Source organism: Suncus etruscus, chromosome 1 (assembly GCF_024139225.1).
Source record: "Suncus etruscus isolate mSunEtr1 chromosome 1, mSunEtr1.pri.cur, whole genome shotgun sequence".
NCBI classification, from domain to species: Eukaryota; Metazoa; Chordata; class Mammalia; order Eulipotyphla; family Soricidae; genus Suncus; species Suncus etruscus.
Genome location: NC_064848.1, coordinates 203,503,476 through 203,515,797, shown reverse-complemented (window position 1 = coordinate 203,515,797; position 12,322 = coordinate 203,503,476). Strand labels below are relative to the sequence as shown.

At 47.7% G+C, this 12,322-nt stretch overlaps 2 protein-coding genes across 3 annotated transcripts in view; both read left to right on the top strand.

Moving 5' to 3' along the window:
- FADS6 (fatty acid desaturase 6) overlaps window positions 1–12,322 on the top strand; it is a 1,183,177-nt gene that overhangs the window by 682,215 nt on the left and 488,640 nt on the right. The gene's annotated exons all lie outside the window — the stretch shown is intronic.
- HID1 (HID1 domain containing) overlaps window positions 1–12,322 on the top strand; it is a 994,098-nt gene that overhangs the window by 744,946 nt on the left and 236,830 nt on the right. Inside the window, exon 20 of one of the 2 annotated variants that reach the window (XM_049769473.1) lies at window positions 7,560–7,570. The exons of the other annotated variant lie outside the window; for it this stretch is intronic. The gene's annotated coding sequence lies outside the window, so the exon portion shown is untranslated. Of the gene's footprint in view, window positions 1–7,559; window positions 7,571–12,322 lie in introns of those variants that run through there. 2 annotated transcript variants of the gene reach the window in all.

Below are 12,322 nucleotides of genomic sequence, written 5' to 3'. Positions count from 1 at the left end.
CAAAACTAAGACTTGGAGAGATGCAGGTTTGAAAGCAAATGTGGGCACAGAAAATAATCCACACAGTGAAACGAGGCAAGAACACATTCAGGAATTCTAAAACTTAAGCCAAACATCCCAACACAAAAGCCTTCTGCTTCTAAGAAGGAAAGCTGCTTAGTGAAGGAAGACCGAGAATGACAGGTGCCTTCCTGAAACCCGGGCTTTCTTAGCAAGAACAAGACTGTGGTGGAATCTCCCTAGGTAGAGAAGGAATAATAAGTATTGAGGGACCCAGTAATTCAATCACCAGATCATACCCTACAGTGGAAAATGAATAGTGAGTAGGGGAAGATCCAGTAATTCAACACCCAGGATTTCCTCCTGGCTCTACACTCAGGAATCACACCTGACAGACTCAGAGGATGCTATGGGATGTCAGATATCAAACCCATGGATACAAGGCAAGCATCCTATACACTGTGCTGATGGTCCATGCCACATGTGGCCATTTGGGTGAAAATTTCTGGGCACCGAGGAATGAAATACCAAGGTCCCACATTCCAGAAACAGCCTCTGTGTAGCATCCATGGGAAAGTCTGGGCTTGTCCTTGGACTAGTGGGGGTCTGCAGGCCCAACTTTCTGTGCATCTCCCCTTCTGGGACCGCAGGGCAACCCTACTCCATGGGTGGGCTCCAACACAGTGCCCTATCCAGGGGTTACAGAGAAACTTTTTTGTTTTGTTTTTAAGCTACACCACGTGGATTTCAGGGCTGACTCCTGGCCCTGCATAAAAAGATCAGTCTGTGGGGGGTGATGAGATTGAATCTGCGTTGGCTGTGCAAGACAATGATCCTACCAGCTATACACATGCTCCATTTATTACTGGGGTACTGATCCTTGGGGGCCAAGCAGTCAACTATGTTGAGGGGTCCCAGTGCAAAATGGCAAGGAGAACCTGCCCAGGAGCTGAAGGAAGAGGTCAGAGCGTCAAACCCAAACTGTAGGGAAAGGGGATTCAGAGATGGGATATCCTGCCAGAGGTCAGTAGGGATAATGGGGAGCCCATACTGGGAAGAGACCCATCAGGCCAATTTAAGGGTGAGCTCCTGGGCGCCATTCTGAATCCACCTGTCTGAGGTTCTTCCTGGAGAGACCAGTGTGAGCTCATGGGGTCTCCTCTCACTGTTTCCCCTTATTTTCTGTGCCCTGGAAGCCTGAACCTATCTTCTCCCCATGACTGTATACCAAGTTCCCAACGGGGCTCAGAGGGCAGGACTGGAATGGAAATTTCGATTGTTAGTTTTTAAAGCCACCCCTAAGTGTGTCACACACATCCTGTGCCCACTTGAGGAGCCCTTCACAGGATGTGGCCTAAGTGTCTGTCATGATGCAGCTGAGCCACAGTGAGGCACATGGGCAGGACTCAGCTCCCAGGTCAGTCCAGGTCTGTCCAGCCTGACCAGAGGCATATGGGGGAAGCCTAGGAAAGAAAGATCTGAAGGAGGGGCCAAGTCCCCTTTTACTACTTTCCAGAGACAAGGCCTGTCCTCACCACACTCAGGTTTCCTGGGTCAGGGGTCAGGGACAGTGAGAGAGTACAGGGGATTCAGGTATCAAGATGTGCCAGAGCAAGAGGCCTAGCTCTCAGCCTTATGTGGGCAGATACCTGAATTCCCATGAGGCCCAACTGACACAACCACTACTAGTATTGGGATCCCCAGGCTATGGTCTATACCTATGAATGTTGGGATCACATGGAACCTTTGAGTGCTGTTACATCCTTTCATCCCATGTGTGCCAGCATGAGTGTGAGTCTGTGTGAGGCAGGGTCTGCGTACAAATGAGTCAATGAGTCAACTCTAGGTAGGTGTCAGGTGTCTGTGTATCTGTGCTTGCCAGTGTATTTGCATGTGCACCTACATGTGTGTTTGGCTCTGTGTCCAATGGATCCACCATAGCCCACCCTCCTCACCCTCACTCTCCCTCTGCAGGCCTGCTCCCTCACCCATTCTCTCTGCTTCCCTGACCCCTCACCCTCTCTCTGCTTCCCCACGTCCCTTACCCTATCTCTTCTCCCTGTACCCTTCACTATTTCTCTGCTCTTCTGCACTCCTCATTCATTCTGTGCTCTCCATAGACCGTCAAAGTGGGTAACTGTGGTGTGGGTAGATGTCTCAGCTGGTTGACCAGGCAAATTTCCTGCCAAGTAACTGCCAGCATTTCCTGTGGCTACACAGGAAGCTATGCCAGCCAGACCCACTCCTCTGGGACCTGCAGGGACTTTCAGACAAAAGTCCCTCACAAAAGTTAGTGGGGAGTTTGACATTGGACATTGTGACATTGGAGGTATAATGTCAAGGTTTGGGTTCCAGAGCCTTTATCCAATTTGGTGTAGAAGGAAAACAGAGGCCATCAACCCCTAACTTCAGGGATGAAGGTATCTTGATGATGGGGCTGTTAGAAGAACCTCAGGGGAACCTACATCCAAGGACGATCAAGGGTACCGCAAGCTCTTCTCCTGCCCCCCTATATCTAGGGATCCCTGCCACACTGAACTTACTTGAAGGTCCTGGAATCTAGGGTCGTCTCTATGCAACTGATCATGTCTGTGTCGGAAAAGAACATTCTAGACATAGGTTCCATGACTACTGGCCCAGGCCCCACCCAGAGCCCTGCTCCATTCCAACCCCATCTCCCAGGATCCAGCTCAGAGGTGGCTCTAGGCCCATCCTTGTTGCCCTGCCTAGGCTTGACCCTGTGACCCTGAAGCTTGGCCTGGCTATGGGGGGGGATGCAAGTTTCCCCTGGATACTGCCAGGACTTGCCATTGGGGTACCTGGGAAAGTGTTGAGCAAGAGCCACAATCCCAACTGGGCCCAGCAATCACAGGGCATAAGGTCCCATTCAGGGACACAGCAATACCTCCCCAAAGGAGGGAGAGGATTGGGAACCTCTTGAACTTTGGTGTGTCCAAGGATGACAGTGAGGAAAACAAGTCTGCAGAATGAAGGGGCTCCCCAGGAAGTGGGGAGAGAAGTCTGTCAGTGAGGGTGGAACCTAACAGGCTCCCCCATCAGAAACTTAACCCAAGCTCCAGGTCCATTTCTGCAAAGATGCTTGCCCACATGTCATGATCAGAGGCTGCAGGAGTTGGAACTTGGGGTGTCTCTTGGTAGCCACAGCTCAGGGAAAGGAGCTTTCCTAGCCTGGACCAGTAAGAGCCAAGCTGGCAAGATAACAGCCCTTTCTGCTGAGGGCACCTGGGCAGAGACATCAGGGGGGTGGCAGGAGAGTGAGAGGCTGAGTTTATTAGCAGCAGAGAGAAGAGTCTGAAGGAAACAAGAGTAGGGGACACTCAAGAGCAATACTTTCTCATCACCCCAGGAAGCCTGATGATGCCTTTTCTGTGAAAAATATCTGTTTTTTTTAAATTATTACACAAATTTAATAGAATCACCATGAGAATAAGATACAAAATGAGACTTTATTGAGTTTCATGTCCAATCCTTCATCAGCGCTCATTTTATACCGCCAACATGTCCAGTTTCCATCCAACCTTCCCTCCTGCCCTCCCCACTGCCTGCTATTTTGTATACATTTTGCTCTTTTCTTCTCACTTTCTTCCTCTCTCTTACAATTCCTATATTAATTTTGACACTGCATTGAATATCATTATGGAAAGGGATATCGTGCATATAAATTTACCCTTCCATCACCCAGTTCTTGTCCAAAGTGATTGTTTCCAACTATCATTGCCATAATGGTCTTCTCTCTGCCCCAACTGCTCTCCCCCACTCATTGTGGCAAGTTTTCTACCATGGACCAGTCCCCCAGACTCTGGTTATTTATTATCTCTGGATATTATTACAATACTAAATTTTTAATATCCCTAAAATGATCATATCATGTCTTCAAGAATTCAGATGTGAGTCTTCCTCTGACACATTTCACTCAGCATAATACTCTCCACATCCACCCATGTATGAGGAAATTTCATAACTTTGTTTATTCTAACAGCTGCATAATATTCCACTGTGCAGATGTACCACAGTATTTTTGTATATATGCATGGGTGATGTGAGATATTTGGGCTTTTGTGTTTGTTTGATTTTAGTTATGGGTCACATGAAGTCATATTTAGAGGTGTCTCCTGTCTCTGCCCTCATCGCTGCTGCTTGTGGTGCTTATCGTACCTTATGGGATGCCAGCATTCAACCCAGGTCAGCTAAAAGCAAGGTAAAAGCCATACCCAGTGAACTATTACTCTGGCCCCTGTATGATTTTCTTATAGTGAGAGGTGTATGTTGTATGAGGTGTCAGAAAGTCATGTTCTGTGGTGCGACGTGTGTATCTGAGATGCAAGGTAAGGTATATTAGAAATAAACCTGGTGTGGGGAGGATCGTGATTGATATGAGTTCTTGTATGAATTGTATGTGGGTTTTATGTGTGTTTGAGAGGTTGCATAAGATTTGTGTTGTATACAGTGTGTTTCTGTGGTGTGAAGCGTGTGTCTGTGGCATGAGGAAGTCTGTGTCTTAGAAATAGGTATTGTGTATGTGTATGGCATGAGCTGTGCGTCTTGCTATGACATATGTGTACATGTAACTTGGTATAAGGTTTGTGTGTCTGTGGTATGAGGTGTGTGTGTACATGTGTCTGTGGAGGTGTGTGTGTTGAGATAGTATCTGGTGTGTTTCTGACCATTACTTGGTGTCTTTATCCACTACGCCACCTGGTGCCCTGAGACAAATAACACAAGAATCTTTATGACTTACATTTATTATAGAGCCAAAGGAAAAAGCTGAAAGATGGTTCAATGGACACATGCTCTGCAAGTATAAACCCCAAATTCAATCCAGAAATATTTCCAGAATTGAGCCCTAAATTTGACTGCCAATTCTAAGAACTGAGTAGTGGGGAGATAACCACACCAGGTACTGCTAGATGTGTACCCCAAAACTCACAAAAGGGCAAGGGAAGAGTGTACTTGGTCCTACAACATCCACAGCATGTTCAGTGACTAGGCTGAGAGATGTCACAACAGACCCCAACAAATTCAAACAGATGGGAGTCAGATCACAAGGAACCTATAAGAAAAACATGCACCCCAGGGTAGCCCATTCCTCCAACCTGCCCACCCTATGTCATCCTGGACCAGAGAGCATTTCTGGAATAGGCAGTGGTATAAGACAAAGCTTCTTTGATGAGACAGACATTTGAATCCTGGGCAGGACAAGGAAAAGTGTCAGTGCCCAGACTTGAGTCACTCTCAGAGACTGTCTTTTCTGGGAGCAGAAAGATGAGTGACTTTTGAGCAGCTCTCTTCCCAGAACCACTTGAGCCCCTTTAATAAGTGGGCCCCTAAGCATCAAACGCTCCATTTGAACTTACTGGGGAGAGGGAGTTAGGCAGCGCTCAAGGCTTATTACTTAGTCTGTTTTCTAGGTGATCTCCTAATGAAGCATGGGTACTCATTTAGGGGTGCCAAGAATCAAATTGGGTATTGCATGCCAAGCAGGACTTTCACTCCTGTAAATCCCTCCAGCTTTTTAAAAATTAATTTATTTAATTTATTTAATAATACATGTTTTAGGAAGACCAAAAGCAACATGTTTTAAAAAAAAAATAGAATATTGAAAGAAAAACTAAAGAGATGGAAGGGAAAGGAAAGAGTATTTTTGAAAACTATTGACTCACAATGAAGTCATTGAAGTACCAGCAGAAAGTTTAGTAATCTCTTCTTTTTATTTTTTAAAAAAAGGATAAGAGTTAAAAAAAATATATATAGCAAATGGTGTGAGAGTGGCAATTGTTGTTTGCATAGGCCCAGCAAAAATATGGGTAAAATGGGGGATGGGGGAGAAAGCCTTGCCCTAAATACAAAGAGACCTTATCCCTGAAGTTCTCTGGCGTAAGACCGACTCTGGGCTCCAGGCATACTAGACTGTCCAACCCCTGATTCATTCTCTGTGGTCACGGGGAATTTTTTTGTTCACACATTAGCTGTTGTTATTACCTGGTTTCTGTCGTTGCAGATTCTGGTTTCTATGCCAGAAGGATTCTGGTTTCTGTGTGGTTTCTGTGTTTCATCAAAGTCAGGATGTGGAGCGTCCTCCAGTTTCACTCAACATCAGATGTGGAGCTTCCTGCCCTGCAAGCAAGTTGCTGTTGTCGCTGAGTCGTCTGGGTGTCAAATGAACACTCCTTGGAGTAAAGTCAATGCCAGGGTAGTGGCAGGGTCTTCCCAGGTAGAGGTTTTGCCTCCTGGTGATGTAGGACAATTGCGGTTGCTTCTGTAAATGGTCAATCGTTCAGGGTGTATGGGCAATGCCCATTCTTTGGAGGCCTGAACCAAGGGTCATTATGCCAAGTGTTAAGGGTATAAGGTCTAACTGCTTTACAAAATTTATGTTCCTATCTCTATTAGATATAACTTGTTTGCATATGTAGTATTTTCCCATTTTAATGCACGTGTGCAAAAGAGAAACAATGCCACAATGTATTATTGGTGCCTCTGGGGAGCCGAGGGAACAAGTCCAATAATCCCCTAAACTTGGTTCTAACATAAATTTTAAAGTGAAAACTCTTCCACCATAATTACTTGTTGAACAGATCACAAAGAAAGAAAAACAAACATAAAACAGTGGGTACAATTGCCACTGTTTAAGGGGATATTTAATAAGAGTTATAGCGGTTAAGGGAATAATCTAGATATTCAAAGGAGATATGCATGTCCCTTTTATGTCATTAGAAATGGTCCGGAGGAGGGTGCTGAATCCTGGACGCCACTTTGGTCTTGATTTGGCCTCTGGAGTCTGCGAACTGACTCCCAGAAGTTCCATATCAGGAAATGCCTTTGAGTGGGAACTAATCAGAAACCTAGTATGGTAGCAACCACAGTAAACAATGAAGGAAGGAGAAGGACAGGAGGCTGCTGAGATTAAATAAGTAGGAACAGAGTACTGGTTTCTTCTCAGCCTGAGAGTCCATTTCTCACTTTGGTAGCTGGTTGGCAGCTAGTTTGGGTGGGGATAATAATGTGCTTTATGGGGAGCCAAGAACTAAGGGTAAAAATAGTTAAATGTGGGGTAATAAGTGGTGGGAATGAGGGAGTAAAGGAATAAAATGAGCTTTTGGGCGGAGAGCATAGGTGGGAAGGAAAGTATACAACACAGACATTCTGTATATGACAAACAGATTAAACCCAATGATATCCAAATAATTGTACGTTCACCCCCCGCACGGTTTCACAATGGACAGGGGTAGTAAGGAAAGTTGCCTGCGACTTCCTCAAGCCAGCGCCTCTTGTGCTGCCATTCCCAATGTTGGCAAAAACTCCCGGCTCCCAGGAAGGAAAGAGATCCCTCAAGAGCTGGAAGTCCGGAATTTCACAGCCCCCACCCAAACCATTCCTCTGGAGCCGGCTGGGAAATGGGGAAAGCCTGGGGTACCCATTAAGCTCTTCGTTCGGACCCACCTCACTGACTCCCTGGGTGTGTGGCCCAGGGGTAACCCCCTCCAGCTTTTTTATCCCTCTTTATAGATGAGGAATTGAGATTCTGAAAGACTCTGGGTGTGGAACCAGGTTTGGTCACTCAGTGAAGCAATTGGATTCTGTACAGCAAAAAATAGAGGAGCCAAAATATATTTATTGGAATATCATCTAAGCCAACACATTTGATAAATGCCTGAGCCTGGAGTCCATGTGCTCCTAGAGCTGAGACCAGCATTGTCTTCTGTGTGTGAAGAATTCCCAAATGAGGCACTGGTTGTTGCACTAGGCTCCTAGAAGACTGGGAGTAAAAGGGTCCTGATTTCTGGAAGGATCCTGCCCCCTACCTTGGCCATTCCTGGAGCTCACCCTCTTAAGGAGAGGGTGTGTCTGAGTTTCCTAATACCAAATTTGCCCTCAGATTTAAAGACTGAAAACCACAGCCATATTCTCTCAAATTTCTGGAGGCTGGGAGACAAAGCTAAGGAAATTGACAATTTCCTGTGGAGACTATAGAAGACAACATGTCTTCCTGTGTCTGGGGGATCCAGGCACTTCTCTGCTTGGTAGCCTCCCCTCACTGTCCTCTGGCTTCTTGCCTTCCCCCAGCTCCTTGACTTTCCCTCCCTCATCCTCAGGAGCATATGAGTCTCTCAGAGACCTGACAGAATCACTCACCACAAATTAATCCAAGCTCCAAGTCAACTTCTGTAAAGACCCAGATATGACAGTGGTTCTCACTTCACTCCTGGCCCAGAAGATGCCAAGAGACAGTCATGGGAGGGCCTAGGGAAGACAGACCAGTCCCCAGTGCTAAACCAGGCTTCAGGGTCACAAGGCCAGGCTGGGAAAGGAGACAAACAAGGGACCTGGCAGCCTCTGGGCTGTGTCTGCAGTGCCCACATATCCCCACCTGTAGGCACCACTGAGCTGGATTCTGGGAGATGTGGATAGAATGGAGCTGGGCCCTGGAAGGTGCTTGGGACAGCACTATGAGAACCTGTGTCTAGAATATTCTTTGGCCTGGTCTCTCCAAATTCTGCCATGGACATGGAACTGAACTGCCTGCATGAGATGACTCTTGTTGATAGGACTTTGAGTATGCACAGTGCAAGCAGTAGAGGCACAAGAGTTAAGGGAGCAGGAGGAGAACATGGGGCACCCATGTTTATTGTCTTTGGGGTGCAGGTTCCTATGAGAGCCCTGCTCCTGCCACCAGCCTCATCCTGAGACTCCCTTGATCCCTGAGTTCCAACAACCTTGGCCTCGGTTTACCTTCTGCACTGATTCGGATGAAGGTTCTGGAAACATAACCCTCAGTATCATCCCTCCTGCCTGTCACTCTCCCCAATGCCCTGGGCCAGTGGGCTTTGTCTGAAAGTCCCAGTAGGACCCCAGGGGAATGGACGTAGCTGGCAGAGCTTCCTATGAAGCCAATGTCCACAGTGGCCTGAAGGAGCTTGCAAGAACTTACCTGGGTAACTGCATCTGCAGGGACTTCTTCCCCAGAGCTGTTGATGATCTACAGGGAACAGAGAGAGAGGCTGAGGGATGTGGGGGAGTAGAGAGAGGAAAATCGGTACAAAAGTATCAGAAAGAGGGTGAGGGGCATGGAGGACAGAGAAAGTGAAGGGGTGTGGGGTAAAGAAGAGGGTGAGGGTTGCACCCCTCTTAGTTTATACCCCACAGTCCCAGGTTTTTCCCTCATTGGGCAGTGGATGCATTTTCTGAGGCCTCATGTCCCACACACATTACATGTGTGTAAGTACTGAGCATGACTATCTATTTCCATATGCTGACCATTTATGCGCAAACATGACTCATGCACCAACCACAAGTTTGTGTGTACATGAGCCACAAATCGCCAAAGCATATGTGTCCCCACCTGTTGCATACATCATAACCACTACATGTGTGGGCATAATATGTACTAGCTACATTGTGCAAATACATGTTTTATAGAACATATCCTCTGCACTTGTACACACACGGCCACGTACATAACATACTGCACACGCAGTACACATGTATACACATTATCACATTTACCCACAGGGACCACATATCACGTTTTCATAAAGACACACAAAACTCATGTACACTCTTGCACACAGTCACACACACTCATATACAAAAATGATCACTTGTGCACACTTACCACTCCTGCATACACATGGGGTGAATGAGGGTACCTGAGCACACAGACCCAAGAGTCCCGTCCCCAGCTCTGGAGGTGTCTCACTGCCCAGAAGCCCTGCAGTCACTCTCTGTTCCTGAAAAGAAACCTCAAGGATTTCTGGCAGGGTGTAACAGCAGCTAAGGTGAGGTCAGGCCTTGTTCCTGGGACAGGCGCAGAAGGGGGATCCTGTTTCCAGCTTCAAATATCACTTTCCTAGGCTTCCCCCTATTTGCAGAGGCCACTAGTCTTGCATTGATCAGTGTCTAGAATTTTCCCCAGAAAGCCTTCACCTTCCTCTTCTGGGTGATGTAGGAGTAAGAGTGGCTGAAAGGACGAAACAAAAGCAAGAAAGTGAGCGCACGGGCCGGAGAGATAGCATGGAGGTAAGGCATTTACCTTTCATGCAGAAGGTCATCGGTTCGAATCCCGGCGTCCCAATATGGTCCCCTGTGCATGCCAGGAGCAATTTCTGAGCACGGAGCCAGGAAAAACCCCTGAGTACTGCCGGGTGTGACCCAAAAACCACAAAAAAAAAAAAAAAGAAAGTGAGCGCAGAGGACTTGAGGTACAAGGCTCTATCCTGCTGTGGGTGCTGGAGAGATACTTGGGTCACTAGATAAAGAAAGAGACCCCAGGGGCCGGAGAGACAGCATAGAGGTAAAGCATTTGCCTTACATTCAGAAGGATGGTGGTTCGAATCCCGCATCCCATATGGTCCCTCGTCTGCGAGGGGCGATTTCCTGAGCATAGAACCAGGAGTAACCCCTGAGTGCTGCCGGGTGTGTGACCACCCCCTCCAAAAAAAGAAAGAGACCTTGGGAGACAGATGAAGCGCTGGAGATAAATACAGACCCTAGAGATGGGTGGGGACTCCTTGTAACCCTGCCCCCAACTTCCTGTTTCCCTAACCTCTTCTTTTGAGATGTTAATCCCACCTGGAGAATCAGACCCACTCGCCTGAGATGGGGGTGGGGATATTTTAGATAAAGAGAGTCTTCTGGAGGGAGGCAAGAGGAGTAGCAAAAGAAAGAGAGAGAGAGGGAGAATCATGGCAGAGAGAAACCAGGAATAAAGCAAGCTGACTCCAAAGAATAACTGGACTGCTTGTGAATTATTTCTCCACTGCAACCCTTCTTCATCAGACCTGTCACCTGAGGAGTTAGAAACACAGTGCCTAGGGAAGCCTCACCCAACACCTAACCCAACTTTATATTTTGTATTTTAATCAACACTCCTGAGAGAGATGAGAGTCCTAAGGACAGACAAGGCACCAGGAGACAGATCGATGGAAAGGGACAGAGACAAAACCAGAGATCTGCAGAAGCTCCTGGTGTGGCTGACTGGGTTGTGCAGTGAAAGGTCACAGGGCAGTGGGGGCCAACATGGTGCCAGAAAAGAAGATCACGGAGATGGACATCCTAGTCCCTGGCCCTGTGGTCATGACTATTGTCCATTGGGGGTGACATGATCCCCATCCCTGCCACCATCCCTAGATGGGAAGACCGAGTCTCAGCTCCAGCAGACCCAGCCTCTGACCCAGCCCCCGAAGGCTTTCTAGAAGCAGGAGAGGCCAGGACTCTCAGCCTCTACCCCTGGACATGGTCTCCTCACCGTCCTCATCTCCTCTTGTGGTAACCTTTAAGCTCTGCAGGAGGTCTCAATTCAGCCCCTTCAAATAACAGTTTCCCCTCACGCCACCATCAAGCTCCATGGTTTCTTCATTACAATCCTATTTTAGGAAAAAGGGAGCTGAGAATTGGATTTCTCTTCCTGGCCAGCCAAGATGTATTACTGATGGCCTTTGCCATCTAGTGAGCTCACGACCAGATATGTGATTCACCAGGGTTCAGAGGGGATCATCATTTGAACCTGATGGTGGATCAGGCAGAGATAGGACAGTGAGCTGACACGCCAGGATCTGTCCTGGATGGTATCCTAGATGCCCTCACATAGGTGATGGCATCAAGGCTGGGCCCACGGGAGCTGGGGAGGAGTGACACATGGAGGTGCCTCTTTTCTTGTCACTGTTCCCTCAACTCACTACTCACTAGCCTCCACTTCCTGCTACATGCGTTCCTGGAGGTACCCCTGCTGCTGGGGTAATGATGAGGGGCCATTCTCTGGGTAACCTGGCCTTGAGGGAGCCCTAGAAAGTCCCTGAGAACCAGCTCCCCAATCACCAAGCATTGAGGGACTGCAAAGATGGGGTGCCAGGAAGATCTGAAATCCCCATCCTGCAGTGCTCAATCCCTACCTCCCAAGCCACACTGTAAGCCCAGGGGAATGTTTCCCAGCTCCTGTGGGGGAGATGTGCTCCAGGGGGCTACAGGGGACACAGTCCAGAGGATGACACTGAGACCCCACAAAAATTTGCAGAACCAAGCCAGGATCCAGCCTCTCACGCTGAGTGAGACCACACACTTCTGGGACAAACATCATGTGGGGAAAGAGTTTGGGAGAGGGGAGAACATTTCCTCTGCACATACTGGAAGGCTCTGAGGGAACACGTTTACATAAAGATGAGAGGTGAAGTACAGTATTTATGACAAGGATAAGTGGGGTCTGGGAACAATTCTGAGTCCTGTTATCTATAGAGGCTGCTTTTCCCACATGCTCCTGGTTATTTACCCTAAGAGCCCAAAAAACAATGCAGAAAAGTCATCTGCA